General features: G+C 48.7%; 2 protein-coding genes across 2 annotated transcripts in view; one reads left to right on the top strand and one right to left on the bottom strand.

The window, feature by feature from the left end:
* LOC135405349 (zinc finger protein 70-like) overlaps positions 1-15,102 on the bottom strand; it is a 431,851-nt gene that overhangs the window by 180,716 nt on the left and 236,033 nt on the right. The window lies entirely within an intron of this gene.
* LOC135405331 (zinc finger protein 239-like) overlaps positions 1-15,102 on the top strand; it is a 169,957-nt gene that overhangs the window by 153,149 nt on the left and 1,706 nt on the right. The gene's annotated exons all lie outside the window — the stretch shown is intronic.

Below are 15,102 nucleotides of genomic sequence, written 5' to 3'. Positions count from 1 at the left end.
AATAGAACTTTAAATCTTTAGGCACCTGTTCGTCTAAGAATACTGGTTGTAGAGATAACTCTCAGCTTCAGCTGTGAGAAAACTTACACATTAAACATTTAGCGAAAACCCACAGAATATACATGTATATGATACAATCAATGTGCATGAGGTAGTCAAGACAAACACTAAATGAAATTATTACTTGAAACTTATAGAAACTTGAGACTTTGTTTCTTGCAATTTGTAATCACAGTGTTGCAAATATAATTTGATAAGCAAATTATCTCTCCTTTGGTCTTTATTGGCTATCACAATTTCTATTTATCATTAATTTGCTTATCAAACCTTATTACAGCTTCTCGGGCTGCACTCAAGGTAGGAAATGGTTCAGCTTTAGATGTTTCTTTGCTCGATTCGGGATATGGCTGCCTCATTACCATAAGTTGTACCGTTTCAATCCTACCTTTAACAAAAGTTACAAATTTATTCAAAATACAAGGACCAAATGTCAAAGTAATTAACAACATTATTAGGGGGCCTATTAGGGTAGAAATTAAAGTAGTTAGCCAGGGTGATTTGTTAAACCATGATTCAAACCAGTTTTGTTGAGTCTCTCTTTCCCTTTTCCTTTGAAGAATTCCTTCACATAATTTAGTCATAGATTCACGAACTACCCCTGAATGATCTGCATAAAAGCAACATTCTTCTCCTAATGCAACACATAGCCCCCCTTGTTGTAAGAATAATAAATCTAATCCTCTCCTATTCTGTAGAACTACTTCAGAAAGTGAAGTAAGAGATTTCTCTAAGTATGATATTGATTTTTCGATTCTCACTGTCTTCATCAACTGCTGCTCTTAGAGATGTAATCTCTTTATTTTGTTCAACAAGGGATGCAATTCCTGTTGCCGCTCCCGCTGTTCCCAGTCCAAGGAGCATGGCAATAGTTATGGCAGTAAATAGTTCCCTTTTTTGTATCCTGTGTTTATTATCATCCCATTGGTCAAGAACCGATTCCTTCGAATGGTAAAGAATTCGGGGTATTATCGTTATTTGAACACAAAAGTCTTTACTTTCGTTAAATATTCGTAAGGACAAGCAGGGAGTGACACCCGTCTTGGAGCATATCCACCATCCTTCTCTGCCAGGTATAACCCATTTCTTGGTTTTATCAAGTCTCTTGATGGTATAGCTGCATAGGTTTCTTTTCGTTGGAGGTACATTTCCTATGCACACTCCCTGTCCTCTCACTTCCTGGAGAGTGATTCCTATCTGTTTTTCCCCCCAATTACATTGTGTAGGGTTGCCCTGATTGGATATTGTAACTGAGGTGTTCAGAGCTATCCCCTCATAGAATGGAGGTTTGATGTCATAACACAACCAACAGGAGTTAGTTAAGTTAGAGTTGGTGTGGTTAAGTGTGTAATAGGCCGCTTGCATCAATTTTAACAATGGTTCTGTTTTCTCATGTACCTTAGTGTAGGTTGAGGTTCTACTAGAGTCATTAAAACTTACAGTCGGGGCAGTTGAAACTGTGGAAGCTTGTCTTTTTCTACTCTCCTTCTGATTTAAATTATCCTCTTTTTTCTTTATTACTTTATTGGGTCCTACTGCCAGAGGGCGATGGGTGACTTCTTGTTTTTTTATGAATATTAGCTTTCCCCTGTCTGTACCAGCTTCCCAGTATCTGATTCCCCAAGTTCTTCCTGTCAACCATCCGGGGTCTTCTGGTTGCAGTACCTGGAGGGTAATGTACTTACAATCGCTATACCTCTTCGATCCTCTAGACAAAACAAATTGTGAAGGTTTACAGCCAGGTGGTCCCCATGTCGTCGTTAGGTATTTATCTCGAGAATTAGGGGTCCAGGCGGAAGCAATAGTGGCACAATCCCAGTGTGCACAATAATATTGATCAGGGTAGTTACAATATCCTTTTCCTGGATTAGATGCAGGACAGAGATAATAAGGTTTCAAATTTGAACAATGTGGTACAGGAGCTATTTGACACAGTGTAGCAGAGAAACTGGGAGATCCTACTGTAAGATTAGTCCTAACTGTTTTTAGATCGCTCCATCTGTTCAGAGTCCACTTGTACGGCCAATGTGGGCTTTCCCTGCTTGGGGAAAGCTGCCACAAAAATACCACAATCCATATATAATTTCCCATATCTGCTCTCCACTGTATTATTGCTCTGCCTCCTCCGTCTACTCCTTTGCTGGGAGCAACGGGGTTTTACATCTTCTCGGCAGCAGTCAATATTCTTCAGGAGAATATGGGCTCTTGATAGGTTCTTGTGACCTTTTCCTTTATTTCTCTAGATCTATGTGTTTCATACACTTTCCTAATATTTCTAAAAGTTGGTTGGTTGTGAACTCTGTTTTCCAGGTAATTTTAACGGCACACTGTTCTAGAGTTTTGTACCAAAATTAATTTTTTTTTTTCTTTTTTTTTTTTTTTTATCGTAGACTTCCCAGTTCTCTGGTACCAACTACTCCTATCTACAGAATAACTTTTCAATTTCTAAAACATTCAGTTTCTCATCAGAAGCAATAAAGAACCCTCGGCAATTCGTACAATGGGTGTCCTGCCTACTGCTGCACAATACCACTCTATACCATATAATGTACATTTACAACTGACCCAGCTCTGGGGTCCTGAAACTGGGTGTTTTATACAGGGTATCTTCTGTGCAGGTCTTTCTTGGCAAAGTAATTTCAGTCTCAAAATCACAACAATGAGGAAAAGTTTCACCTTTTTTAGCAATTTGGTATATCCACTTTCCCCAGCCTGGTAGAGGATTAGTCCACTCACCAATGGCTATACCGAACTCTTATTAAGGTTAGGTCTCGAGGTACTTCAAACCAGGAGTATAGGCTGGGCTGAGTCCTAGTCTCGTTCAGGGTGATTCATTTACCAGTCCAGTTTTTCTGAGCGTCATTCGGAGATTCCCAGGCTGAGAAGTTACAGTCCATTCAGGAGTGTTGACTGGCCCCTTAACCCGAGATGCGTGAGTCCATCCTCTTTCAGCGGTACGAATGGCTGTATCTGTAGTAAGAAGAACAACAAAGGGTCCTTCCCAACGAGGGGTTAATGAAGACTCTTTCCATGTTTTAATTAACACCCTGTCTCCAGGTTGAATTTTGTGTATTGCCATATCCAACGGGGGTCTCTGAGTTACTAATCCTTTTTTCCTCAATTCCTGTCTCCTTTTCATTAACTCAATTATATATTCCCTTAAGAGGGTATCTTCCACCTTGGGATTTTCAATCAGGATTCCAAAATCATATGGCATCCCATACAGCATTTCAAATGGTGAGATTCCTGTGTCAGTACGTGGTTGGGTCCGTATATATAATAAAGCCAATGGCAAACACTTTACCCAATTCATTTTAGTTTCTATCATTAATTTAGTCAATTGTTTCTTTATTTCTCCATTCATTCTTTCCACTTTACCAGAGCTTTGTGGATGCCAAGGAGTATGGTACTCCCATTTGGTTCCAAAAAGTTCTGTTGTCTCTTTAATTATTTTAGAGGTAAAGTGTGGTCCCCTATCTGAATCCACTACTGCCACAGCACCATACCTTGGAATAATTTCTTCTAATAAAATCTTAATCACTGTTTTGGCTGTACATCGGGCTACTGGAAAGGCTTCTACAAAGTGGGTGAGATGGTCCACTAACACCAGTAGATGGCGATACCTGCCTACTTTAGGTAATTCAGTAAAATCTGTCTGTACTTTCTCAAAAGGTCTCTTAGCTATCTCTCGTCCTCCTTGTACCCGTTCTCTCAATTGCCTTTTGTTTGCCCTCTGACAGGTTAAACACCCTTCCAAAATTTTCTTTGCTATTCCATAAACTCCCACACAGGCAAACTTGTTTTCAAACTGATCCACTAATGCCTGTATTCCCCAATGGGTTGTCTCATGTAATTTCTTCATTATTCTCTGAGCAAGCCCTTTTAGAAGTACTTCCCGACCATCTACTAATAACCATTTATTATTTTCTTCCTTTGCTCCAGATTGCCACAGTTTCTTTTTCTCTTGATCACTAAAACTTTTCAGGACATTTCTGTCTTCTGGTTCTGAACTTACCATTACTAATAAAGCTGCTTTCTTTGCTTCATCATCTGCTAAATTATTGCCCCTAACGGTAGCTTTTAACCCTTTTTGATGCCCTTTAATATGTACTATTTCAATCTGCTTTGGCTTTCTCAAAGCTTTTAAGATTTCTCATATTAGAGTTTCATGAACAAGTCCTTTACCCTGGGTATTAATCAATCCTCTCTCTTCCCATATCTTGCCAAAGGTGTGAACTACTCCAAATGCATACTTAGAGTCTGTGAAGGTAGTGCCTGCTTTTCCATCTAATAATTGTAACGCTCTCAACAGTGCATATAACTCACAAGCTTGGGCTGACCATGTCTTATCTAAGGGTCCAGATTCTCTGACCTGAAAATTTTCTCCATCTATCACTGCATATCCTGACTTTCGATTCCCATTAACTACTCTAGAAGAACCATCGATGTATATTTTCTCTCCCAAACTCAGTTCTTCTTCTTCTAAATCCTCCCTAATCTTTGTTTGAAGGTTTATTACTTGTAAACAGTCATGTCCTAGATCCTCTTTAGGTTCTCCATATAAAAATTGAGCTGGATTTTGCACATGTGTCATCTCTAACTCCAGATCAGGTGAATGCAATAGGATACTTTCATATTTTAATAGTCGACTATCAGTCAACCATTTCTCAGCTCTCTGTTGTAATACTCGTCTTATATTATGGGGAGTAAATACTTTTAATTCTCCTCCAAAAGTCACCTTTATAGCTTCTTCAACTAACAGAGCTGTAGCAACTATACATTGCAAACAGGTGGGCCAACCTCTACTTACTGGATCCAGCAATTTTGAATAGTACCCTACCGGTTTCCTCTGTCCGGCCCAGGTCTGGGTTAGGACTCCATATGCTGTACCATTTTCTGTATTTACAAATAGATAAAAAGGTTTCCGATTGTCTGGCAGACTTAACACAGGTGCATTTACTAAATCCTCCTTCAGTTTTTCTAATTGCTGTTCATCTTCATCACTCCACTTTACCAACCCCTCCTTGGTTAATTTTTCATACAAAAATTTGACTTTACTACTGTAATTTTCAATCCATTGCCTACAATACCCAAATAGGCCCAGAAGTTGTCTAATCTGTCTTTTGTTCCTGGGTACAGATAGTGGCAGAATTCCTTTTACTCGATCAGGATCTAATTTTTTATGTCCCTTGCTCAACCAATGCCCTAAATACTTAACCTCTTCCTCTGTAAATTGCAATTTGGACTTTGACACTTTCAAACCGTTTAAACTTAAGAAATTCAGAAGTCTAATGCTTTCATCTCTGACATCTTCTAACTTTTCTCCAGCAACTAACAAGTCATCAACATATTGAATCAAAACTGTACCCTGGCGAGGTTCAAAAGACTCTAATAATTGTCCTAAGGCTTGTCCAAACAAATTAGGGGATTCTGTAAATCCCTGAGGTAGAACAGTCCATCTAAGTTGTTGTTTCCTATGTGAGTCAGGGTCTTCCCATTCAAAGGCAAAGTAGTCTCTACTTTCTTCTTTCAGAGGACAAGTCCAAAATGCATCTTTCAGGTCGATCACACTATACCACTTATGGTCAGGTGAGAGTTGGTTTAGTAAAGTATAAGGATTAGCGACTACAGGGTACCGGGTAACTGTCCGTTTGTTTACTTCCCTTAAATCCTGCACCAGACGATATGATCCGTCAGATTTCCTTACCAGCAAAATGGGAGTATTATGGGGTGACTTACATGGTTCCAATAATCCTTGTGTTAAAAGTCTTTCTATGGTCGGTTTAAGTCCAACTCTTCCTTTATGTGGGATGGGATATTGTTTCACTCTTATTGGTTCCTCTGGATTTTGAATAGAAACCTCAAATGGTTTTATATCTAGCTTTCCCACAGAATCAGGAGTAAACCACACCTCAGGATTTATTCTTTTTTCGTCCTCTGCCATAAGGGCATATATTTGGACTTGTAATTTTTGATCTTTCACTTCTAAATTTATTCCCAATTCTATTATCAAATGTCTCCCCAATAGATTATACTCAGCCTCAGGAACCAATAGAAATGTTCCTAATGCATATTTATTCTGGGCTTCTATTTCCACATCTTTTATGAGGGGCACCTTAAATGGTTCTCCCTTGGCCCCTATAACTTGGATTGTGTCTGAGGAAGTCGTGCAGCCCCAAGGTAACTTTTGAACTGTCGATCTTTCTGCCCCTGAATCCACTAGGAACTCAAGTTCTTGCTGCTGGGGACCTATTTTAAGTTTTATCAAGGGCTCTGTATTCTTCTGGGTCCCCAGCAAATAGAGCCCCTGACTCCCCTATTCCTCTTGGTAAATCTGTTCATCTTGCAATCTCTTCCTGCAATTTCTTTGTATATGTCCTTTCTGCCCACAGTAGTGACACTATTTCACTTAAGTCTAACCGCACACGTTCTCTTACGGGCTCACGTTTATTAGGTCCACAAGGGGTCCTTCATCTCCGTTCTCTGTCCCCTCTTTGTCCTCCTTTTATAGCTGCCACTAAAATTCTTGTCTGCTTCCTCTGCATTTCTTCTTGCCTTTTCTGCCTTTCTTCTTCTCTTTTCTGTAATTTTTCCTGTCTCTCCTCTTGTTCCTTTAGGCTCTCTTCCTCCCTCCGCACATATACTTTCTGCGCAATCCTCAACAATTCATCCATTTCCTTACACTGCCAATCATCTATATCTTCCAGCTTCTTTTTAATATCTGCCCATGCTCCACTCACAAACCGCATCTTAAGCACTTGCTGTCCCATTCCATCACCTGGATCCATACCAGAATAAAGTTGGAAAGTCCTTCTGAGTCTCTCTAACCACTCAGTTGGACTTTCCTCTTTCTTTTGATATTCACTGAAAGCCTTCGTAACATTCTGCCCTCTAGGGACAGATTCCCTTATCCCCTGGACAATCATTTCTCTCAGGTCATTCATATTCCTTCGATGATTTGGCTCATTATGGTTCCAATTAGGGTTTTCTAAAGGCCATTTAACATCTGCAGCTGGACCCTGCCGGTGCCTTTGATCCCAGCCTTTCATTCCCGCTTTTCTAATCATTCCCCGTTCTTCCACAGTGAATAATATTCCTAAAATTGACTGTATTTCCTCCCAAGTATATATATTAGGACCTAAAAACTGGTCAAACCTCTCAGCCACTCCCAAAGGATCCTCTAAGAGATTTCCCATCTCTTTCTTAAATGCTCTAACATCTCCTGAATTCAAGGGAACTGATATAAACCCTATCCTATCCCCTTGATTTCTTCCTCCCCCCATTGTAGTCTCTCTTAAGGGGTACAGCTGTGACGTGTTTGTAGATAAAGAGACTACTCCTGAAGAACAAGGCTCTGTTTGCATGGACTGTGGAACCATTGGGGATATTATGTTAGGACTCTGTGTTTCAGGAGCTGCTGACTGCTGCGCTTCCTGAGGGGGGAGTGAACAGGATGTTTGCTGATCTCTTACTCCAGCAGCCACTGACAGGGTGGCTTCCTCAGTTTCAATAGGGCAGAAAGGTAATTTTGCTGGAGCAGTGGGAGTGAATACACTCCTGTGGTCATTCTGAATTACAACACCACACGGAGGTGACCCCATGGGTATAGGCCAAGACAGGACATATGGGGGGGGGGGTATTTTTTGAAACTCTTTTAGGTCATAAGCCGTCTTCTGTCCTTTCTCTTCACTTAACGGGGAGAGAGAGATTCTAGTATCTACTTCTATCCATAAGCTAGCATACTCACATTCCTCTGCACAAAATGGTCTTTTACTATTCACATACAAATTTAAAGCCTGACATATCCAATCCTCAAATGAACCATACACCGGCCAAAACAAATAGTCCTGTCTGATTTGCTTTCCTCCCCATACTTCCATACAATAATGCACCATCTTCTCCCTCGATTTTCCTTCTCTGGAGGGATAATCATTCCAATACTTGATCATAACTCCTAAAGGACTGTCCGGGGGTATAGTTGGTAACCCCACCACGAACTCATTCTCTAGTTTTTTCCTCTCCTGTGGGGTATCCTGCAGCTTCTCCTTATGATCCCCCATTTCACCCTTTAGGTTTTTCTTCACTCTTAGGGCTGTCCTGCACTAATTCACAGCCACCCATGGGAATAGAAGATTTACTTTTCTTCTGTCCCATATTCCAGAATGCTTTCACACACAAATTCACCTCAGTCACTTCCCTCCTTTCGTGATTTGTCTCCTCTTGAAATACCAGAACTGCACTACCGGGAGATCTCAATCACTTGTCCTGCTGGACTTCTCAATCCCTCGCACTCCGGGATTCCCTCCCCACCGAGAGGGGTACGCAAATACTTACCTCTCCTGGATAAGTCTTCATCCAACTCCTCGCTGGACGGTCCCTTCCCAAACCGAGCGGCACCTGGTACTCTTACTCTCTCCTGGAGTAAGACACTTACTCCCCCTGGAGTAAGTCTCCGTTCGAACTCCTGTTGAACGGTCCCACCCGACTGAAGAGGTTTCACTACTCACTTTTTCCTGGAGTTAGTCTTCGCCCGGGCTTATGCATAAGAATTACAGGGAACTGCAGTAATTTTATTTGCTTATTTGCTTTTTCTAAATCTTCTCGGTCGGAATTTCAGAGTCTGTGCTGCGGAACCTCTCTCCAGGACCGTCCAAAAAACAAGGACGGGGGTACCCGTCCCGGGTAGCAGTTCCGCCGCCCAGGAACCCTGATCCGAGTCACGGCACCAAAAATTGTTATAAGTAAAATCAGCACTAGGCCCAAATCTCGTAACAAAAAGTTTTATTATAGATTTATATAAAAATCAAATAAGCAAAACAGCGCTGGGTGACTGGATGAGCTTTCTTTGCTCATCCAAGGCACACTTCAACAATCGCTAATCTGTCTTTTATAGGTTTGTAGCTGCACGTCTCTTTCAAAATCCCCTCCTTTGTTCTGAGTCATCAGGTCTATCTGCGCAGGCTCTGTTCTGTTGCCAAGAGGCTTTACGCATGCGTTATCTTGTTGCTAGGAGACAAGCTCGGCTCTGTTCACTTCATCCTTTTGGCGTAGTCAGCTTTTCTGCGCATGTGCTATCCTGCCGCTGGGAAATAGTTGTTCTCTTTTTCGGTTCTTTTTCTTATTACATAACATAACAAAATATCACTAATTATGGTAACATAACATTATGGTTTGGGTGATATATAAATAATTGTGATTCGTGAAACAAATGGATGACTACATTAATAAAACAGAACAAAGAGATTCTAAAACTTAACTACACCCCCACAAGGAAACAAAACAGACCCTCACAAGGTCAAAAGGCCTAAAACTTTCTCACTATCCTAAGAATGAAATATAGTACAACTTTAAGTCTTTAGGCGCCTACTTGTCCAAGAATATATGAATTATGACTGGCTGCAGAGATAGCTCCTTTAGCCTTAGTTGTAAATATAATAGAACTTTAAATCTTTAGGCACCTGTTCGTCTAAGAATACTGGTTGTAGAGATAACTCTCAGCTTCAGCTGTGAGAAAACTTACACATTAAACATTTAGCGAAAACCCACAGAATATACATGTATATGATACAATCAATGTGCATGAGGTAGTCAAGACAAACACTAAATGAAATTATTACTTGAAACTTATAGAAACTTGAGACTTTGTTTCTCGCAATTTGTAATCACAGTGTTGCAAATATAATTTGATAAGCAAATTATCTCTCCTTTGGTCTTTATTGGCTATCACAGGGACTGGCCCTTTCTGGTAGAAACCTCAGTCCGCTCAAGTGCAAAGGGCCGCTATGATCCCCCTCCCCAAAGGGACAAGACAACTGGGGAAGGAAAGAGGGCCTTGGCTAACAGAGATCAAAGATTCCATGAGGTAAAAGCAGGTTCCGTTCGGGCTGAGGGCGCTGCGGCCCCGCCCGTGCGAACACTCCTGAGGGCGGGCGGGCGGAGGGCGGGGCCGCGGCGGAAAAGGGGGGGGTGCTCTGTGAAGGCGGTGCGCGCGCAGAGCGCCGTGGTTGCTTCCGGGAAGCAAAGATGGCGCTGGGTATGTGCTGTACTGTGAGCTGGCGGGGCCTGCGGGAGAGCGGGGCTCTGGGGATCCCCTCGGGGGCTGCGGGGAGCGCGGCTGTGGGTGGAAAGGCTGGAGGGCTGGGGAGGGTTTAGCCGAGGGGTTCGGGGGTTCCCGAGGGGCAGAGCGCGGGGCCTGGAACCCTCTCGGGGGGGGGCTCTGCCAACGCCCTGGCTGCACTGCGCAGGCGCGCCGGCGGAGTCCTCAAGAGGGAACTGCAACTCCCATGAGGCTCTGCGCGGTCCGCCATTACTTTTCCCGCCACAGCGCTCCGGCCGGGCTGGCGAACCGACCCCAGGGAAAGGGGATCCCACTGACCCCCCCGAACCCCAGAGACCCCCAACACTCAGCACACAGAGATCCCACAGGGAGGGGTGCCTGGGGGTCCCCTAAAGCCTAGCAGTGTGTTCCGGGGGTCCCCAGCCCCCAGGGGAGGGGTCCTGGGGGTGCCCCTCAAAGTCTGGGGGGGAGATGTACCACATCCAGATAAGGGGATCCCAGTGCCCCAGTATATCCCAGTGACCCTCAGTACGGCCCAGTAACCCCCTCAGTGACCACCCCGTGTGTCCCAGTGGCCTCCACTGCCCCCCAGTATGGCCCAGTAATGCTCCAGTGTGCACCCAGTAACCCCCAGTATGGCTCAGTAACCTGCCATTGTCCCCCCGTGTGTCCTGGTAATCCCCCAGTAACTCCCCAGTCCCCCCAGTGCCCTCCCAGTGTCCCCTGGTTCCCCCCAATGTGTCCCAGTATCCCCCAGTAATCACCCAGTGCCCCACAAAGCCCCCCAGCTGTCTCCAGTGTGTCCCCAGATGCCCTTGGCCTTTCTATGAGCGGGGGGGGGGGGGGGGGCGTTTTTGTGATCAGAGGGTCCAGGGGGGGCTCCTGGGGTGAGATGGAGGGTTGGGGGCATCAGGGATGGGGTTTGGGGACAGTGGGGAGGGATTTGTGGACAGTGGAATTGGGGGTGTCAGGGGGAGATTGGGGCCATAGGGAGGCCCTGGGGACACTGGAAACATCAGGCGGGGCTCGGGGTGTCAAAGAGGAAATCGGGGACACCCAGAGGGTCTTGGGAACACCAGGAGGGTCTCAGAACTTACCTGCTTGTGGTGCTGCCCCTCCTCTCCCCTCCAGGCCTCATTAACCCCCCCCAAATGTCCCCTAACCTCTGTTTTCCCTTTAATCCCCTCCTCCCCCAGATCCTTTTGACCCCCCAAAACCACTTTTAACTCAAAATGCACCCAAAAACCCCCCAAATCCTTATCCAACACCCTCCAGATCTCCCCAACCCGCCCCTCAAATCCCTTCCAACCCCCCAAAGAGGGATCGCCTGGCACCCTGGGACAGGAACACAGTGGGCTGTACTAGGGGCACTGGGCTGTACTGGGAGGGCACTGGGGGGGCTCAGGTGTCTCAGGTGGCCCAGCTCCAGGAGAGATCCAGGGAGCAGTGAGGAGGTACTGGTCTGTACTGGTCTGTACTCCCAATCCCCAAAGCCCCTCCCCAGCTCCCCCAGGACCCTCCCAGACCCCAAAGCCCCCAGGCCCCCCCAGGCCCCTGACTTGGTCCTGCTGCCCCTTGAGCATCTCCAGCTCCTGCAGAACCAGGCATTTCATCAGCAAATGTGCAGGTGACACCAAGCTGGGGGTGTGTTGATGTGCTGGAAGGCAGGAGGGCTCTGCAGAGGGACCTGGCCAAGCTGGATCCATGGGCTGATTGCAAGGGATGAGGTTCAAGCAGGCCAAGGGCCGGGTCCTGCCCTTTGGCCACAAGAAGCCCCGTCAGCCCCCCCGGCTGGGGCCAGAGTGTCTGGAGAGCAGGCAGGCAGAAAGGGAGCTGGGAGTGGGGATGGACAGGAAGCTGAACAAGAGGAAGAGTGTGTCCAAGAGGGCCAGTGGATGGTGGCCTGTCTGAGGAAGAGTGTGTCAGCAGGAGCAGGGAAGTGATTGTTGGGCTGGAGTGAGCGCTGGTGAGGCCACCCCTGGAGTGCTGTGTCCAGCTCTGGGCCCCTGAGTTGAGGAAGGCCCTGGAGGCGCTGGAGCAGGTGCAGAGAAGAGCAGGAAGGCTGGAGAAGGGAGTGGAGCACAAATGGTGTGAGGAGAGGCTGAGGGAGCTGGGGGTGTTGAGGCTGGAGAAGAGGAGGCTCAGGGGAGACCTCCTGACTCTCTGCAAGTCCCTGCCAGGAGGGTGTAGCCAGGTGGGGGTGGGGCTGTTCTGCCAGGAAGCAGCAGTAGGACAAGAGGGCTGGGTCTTGAGCTGTGCCAGGGGAGGTTTAGGTTGGATATTAGGAAGCAATTTTTTGCTGTGAGAGTAATGAGGCCTTGGAATGGGCTGGGCAGGGAGGGGGTGGAGTCAGCGTCCCTGGAGGTGTTGAAGGTGAGAGTGGATGTGGCCTCAGTGCCATGGTCTGGGAAGCACGGCGGGGTTGGATCCAGGGTTGGACTTGATGACCTCAGACGTCTTTTCCAACGTGGCTGATTCTGTGATTCTCTGATTGCCATTCCTATGGCAGCACATACTTGAGGCTCCATCCCCAGGGGGATAGAGATGTCTGTCCATATCTATCTGCAAGGTTAGTCTGTAAATGTGTGGTGTTAGAAAAGCAGGCTGAGTTCTGGGCTGGTTGTAGAAGGAGAAAGAAGCCCCCAGCCCAGTGCAAGCAGGCAGCCCTCAGCTTGCACATGATGTTCCCTCCCTGCAGGTTCCTGTCCTTGAGCCCAGGCCCTGAGGTGAGGCTGAGAAGTGGCGCGGAGGTGAGCTCAGAGCTGTCCCTGAGGTGAGGCTGAGAATAAGTGCAAGGCAGAGGTGCTGCTGAGGAAGGAGAGCCCCGTGGTGGGGAAGGCACAAAGCTGTGTGTACCCATCCCCGAGCAGGTGCTGTGTCCATCCCCTGTGTGCCAGGTGAGCTGGGGCTTTGCTGCAGAGCTGCGGGCGCTGATTTGAGCGGCTGCAAGTGCTGAGATGGTGGGCACCCAGGAACACCACCTGTGCCTGGCCACGGAGCCTGCAAGGAGGAGCAGAGACAGCCCTGGCAGTGTGGGGGGCCAGGTTGTCCCTGTGCCTTCCCCTGCAGGCCTTGGCTGTCCCTGCTGGGCCCCTGTCCATCCCCATCAGGTCCCTGCCCGTCCCCCCCAGGCTGAGCTCCCCCCAGGAAGTGCCGTGGAGCTGAAGCTGCTGCCATCCCCCCCTGCAGCCGCTGCCCCAGGCAAGGGAGCAGCAAAGGCAGGGCCAGGAGCAGAGGCAGCAGCAGGGGAGCCCTGGGGGGGCCGGGAAGCTCTTGTGTGGGGCAGGAAAGAGGCTCTGGGCACGAGGCCGGGGCTGTGCTGAGCGGGCCCAGCCCTCACATCCCCCCAGCCAACGCTGGCTGCCCGGGGGGCTTGGGAGGGACCCCCAGCCCGTGTGCCCCACACTGAGCTGGCAGAGAGAGAGCCAAGGGACAGGGATGTGGGCAGGGCCCCGGGTGAGGGACAGGCAGGGCCATTGCAGGGACACATTGTGAGGGCACAGCCTGTGGCAACAGAGCTGCCCAGGGCCGGGGGCAGCCGGGGGTGTTGGTACCAGCCAGTGCTGGGGCTGAGCAGAGCACGAGGCCTCTTGCAGAGCCCTGGAGCAGCCTCCCACTTGTCAGCCCTGCCCTTGTGGGGTGACACTGTCCCCTCCCTACAGGACACTCCCCCCAAAATCTTCGGGCGAACCCTTTTGTGTATATTCCTGGTTGCTGATTCCTGCTGGGAACCTGTGGGCCCCTCTGCAATCCCATCCATGGGGCACAATCTACTGTCCAGGGCTTGACTCACTGCAGACTTTGCAGGGAAATCTGTGCTGGCAACTGCATCCTGAGCCCCAGGGCAGTTTGTATCTCCAAGTGCTGGTCCATCCTGGGGACCCAAGGGATCCTCTGCCTTTCCATCCATGCAGCAGGAGTCACCCTCGTGCCCTTGACTCCCTGCAGAGGAACAAGTGCCATCTCTCTGTCTGGGAGAAGCCAGATGCTGCCCCTGGGCCATCAGAAGTGGTGCTGAAGCCTCTTTCAGCCCAGCCCCGGGTGCAGTTTTCTCATCCCCTCACCGAGTGCCCGCTGCCCCAGCCGGCACTGACCAACCAGGGCGTTTGGCACACTTGGATTGGTGGTTTGGAGAAGGAGTCCCAGACTGGCAGGGGGCCAGATAAGCTCGAGGAACAGCCCTGGCGAGGTGCCTGCACTGGCAGGGGCCAGGGGATCGCTGCTCCATGGAACCAGCTGGAGCTCTGGGTGAGTGCAGGATGGAGCAGAGCTGCAGCCCAGGAGGAGCCCACACCGGACCAGGGGATGCCCAGAGGAGGCCGAGAGCCCATGGGAAGCTCCTGCAGAGCCGTGGGAGCAAAGCCCAGGTTTCCAGGGCTGCCCCCCCACCCCAGTTTGTTGGGTTTAAGTGCAAACTGCAGCAGGGCCGTCCCTTGGCAGCAGCCGGGTCCGTGACACAGGCTGGGAGATGTGCCAGCCCAGGAGGGACTGAGGGCAGGGGGTTCGTAGGGACCATCCAGGGCCCCTCGCTGCCCACGAGGGCTGGAACGGCCCGAGGGAGCGGGGGCTGCAGGGGCCGCTCGCCCTCCCGGGCAGGGAAAAGCCCGAGGGACCGCCCGGGGGAACCGGGGGCCCCGCCCTGCCCCTGCGCCTTCCCCGCCCGGCGCTGCCGCGGCTGGAGCGCGGCGGAATTCCCGGCACAAAGAGGCGGCGAAGGCGGAGCCGCACGGACACGGGGGGCTGCCTTCTGCTCCCAGCGCCTCTTGGAGCCGAGCAGTTGCTGGAACTGGACAGGGATGGGTCAGCAGACTTGTCTGGACACTGGTGGTGCTGGGAGCCCCCCCGGCTGCGGGTGAGGAGCTCTCGGATGAGCAGGGGATGGGAAGGGGGAGGTCGGTGGGAAAAGGGGGGTCAGAGGGGACAGAAGGGATGGTGGGACCCCAAACTGAGTGGGAGAGGAGGGTACCCACCAAAAGTGGAGGGGGAGG

The sequence above is a fragment of the Pseudopipra pipra genome, chromosome W (genome assembly GCF_036250125.1).
Source record: "Pseudopipra pipra isolate bDixPip1 chromosome W, bDixPip1.hap1, whole genome shotgun sequence".
NCBI lineage: Eukaryota > Metazoa > Chordata > Aves > Passeriformes > Pipridae > Pseudopipra > Pseudopipra pipra.
The sequence above is the reverse complement of the archived record's forward strand: the minus strand, read 5'-3'. Positions and strand labels throughout refer to the sequence as shown.